A 2,621-nucleotide genomic window follows, 5' to 3' on the forward strand; every position below is an offset into this window, starting at 1 on the left:
AACCGTGTCCAGAATCATTCCCAGGAACAGCAGACGTGTCGTCGGGGTCAATTGAGATTTTGGAAAATTCAGAATCCACCCGTGCTGTTGCAGCACTACTTGGGTTAGTGCTACTACGTCCCCCAGCTGTTCCCTGGACCTTGCCCTTATCAGGAGATCGTCCAAGTAAGGGATAATTAATACGCCTTTTCTTCGCAGAAGAAACATCATTTCGGCCATTACCTTGGTAAAGACCCGAGGTGCCGTGGACAATCCAAACGGCAGCGTCTGAAACTGATAATGACAGTTTTGCACCACGAACCTGAGGTACCCTTGATGTGAAGGGCAAATTGGGACATGCAGGTAAGCATCCTTGATGTCCAGGGACACCATAAAGTCCCCTTCTTCCAGATTCGCTATCACTGCTCTGAGTGACTCCATCTTGAACTTGAATTTTTGTATGTACAGGTTCAAAGATTTCAGATTTAGAATAGGTCATACCGAGCCGTCCGGCTTCGGTACCACAAATAGTGTGGAATAATACCCCTTTCCCTGTTGTAGGAGGGGTACCTTGACTATCACCTGCTGAGAATACAGCTTGTGAATGGCTTCCAATACCGTCGCCCTGTCTGAGGGAGACGTTGGCAGAGCAGACTTTAGGAACCGGCGAGGGGGAGACTTCTCGAATTCCAACCTGTAACCCTGAGATACTATCTGCAGGTTCCAGGGGTCCACCTGTGAGTGAGCCCACTGTGCGCTGAAATTCTTGAGTCGACCCCCCACCGCCCCTGAGTCCGCTTGTAAAGCCCCAACGTCATGCTGAGGGCTTTGCAGAAGCCGGGGAGGGCTTCTGCTCCTGGGAAGAAGCTGCTTGGTGCACTCTCTTACCCTTTCCTTTGCCTCGGGGCAAATATGACTGTCCTTTCGCCCGCTTGTTCCTATAGGAACGAAAGGACTGCGGCTGAAAAGACGGTGTCTTTTTCTGTTGGGAGGGGACCTGAGGTAAAAAGGTGGATTTCCCGGCTGTTGCCGTGGCCACCAAATCCGATAGACCGACCCCAAATAATTCCTCCCCCTTATACGGCAATACTTCCATATGCCGTTTGGAATCCGCATCACCTGACCATTGTCGCGTCCATAAACTTCTTCTGGCAGATATGGACATTGCACTTACTCTCGATGCCAGAGTGCAAATATCCCTCTGAGCATCTCGCATATAAAGAAAAGCATCCTTTAATTGCTCTAAAGTCAATAAAATACTGTCCCTATCTAGGGTATCAATATTTTCAGTCAGGGAATCCGACCAAACCACCCCAGCACTGCACATCCATGCAGAGGCGATGGCTGGTCGCAGTATAACACCAGTATGAGTGTATATACTTTTCAGGGTAGTTTCCAGCCTCCTATCCGCTGGATCCTTGAGGGCGGCCGTTTCAGGAGGCGGTAACGCCACTTGTTTTGATAAGCGTGTGAGCGCCTTATCCACCCTAGGGGGTGTTTCCCAGCGCGCCCTAACCTCTGGCGGGAAAGGATATAATGCCAATAACTTCTTTGAAATTAGCAGTTTTCTATCGGGGTTAACCCACGCTTCATCACACACTTCATTCAATTCGTCTGATTCAGGAAAAACTACAGGTAGTTTTTTCAGACCCCACATAATACCCCTTTTTGTGGTACATGCAGTATCAGAGATATGCAAAGCCTCCTTCATTGCCGTGATCATATAACGTGTGGCCCTACTGGAAAATACGTTTGTTTCTTCACCGTCGACACTAGATTCGGTGTCCGTGTCTGGGTCTGTGTCGACCGACTGAGGTAAAGGGCGTTTTACAGCCCCTGACGGTGTCTGAGACGCCTGTACAGGTACTAACTGGTTTTCCGGCCGTCTCATGTCGTCAACTGATTTTTGTAATGTGCTGACATTATCACGTAATTCCATAAACAAAGCCATCCATTCCGGTGTCGACTCCCTAGGAGGTGACATCACCATTACCGGCAATTGCTCCGCCTCCACACCAACATCGTCCTCATACATGTCGACACACACGTACCGACACACAGCAGACACACAGGGAATGCTCTTATCGAAGACAGGACCCCACTAGCCCTTTGGGGAGACAGAGGGAGAGTTTGCCAGCACACACCCAAGCGCTATAAATATATAGGAACAACCCTATAGAAGTGTTGTCTCCCTTATAGCAGCTTAATATATCAAAAAACGCCAAAAAAGTGCCCCCCCCTCTCTGTTTTACCCTGTTTCTGTAGTGCAGTGCAGGGGAGAGTCCTGGGAGCCTTCCTCGCAGCGGAGCTGAGCAGGAAAATGGCGCTGTGTGCTGAGGAGATAGGCCCCGCCCCCTATTTCGGCGGGCTCTTCTCCGGTGTTTGTGAGACCTGGCAGGGGTGAAATACATCCATATAGCCCCAGGGGCTATATGTGATGTATTTTTTTAGCCAGAACAAGGTATTCTCATTGCTGCCCAGGGCGCCCCCCGCAGCGCCCTGCACCCTCCGTGACCGCTGGTGTGAAGTGTGTGACAACAATGGCGCACAGCTGCAGTGCTGTGCGCTACCTCATGAAGACTGAAAAGTCTTCTGCCGCCGGTTTCTGGACCTCTTCACTTTTCGGCATCTGCAAGGGGGTC

This window comes from Pseudophryne corroboree, chromosome 5, assembly GCF_028390025.1.
Source record: "Pseudophryne corroboree isolate aPseCor3 chromosome 5, aPseCor3.hap2, whole genome shotgun sequence".
In the NCBI taxonomy this organism is placed as follows: domain Eukaryota; kingdom Metazoa; phylum Chordata; class Amphibia; order Anura; family Myobatrachidae; genus Pseudophryne; species Pseudophryne corroboree.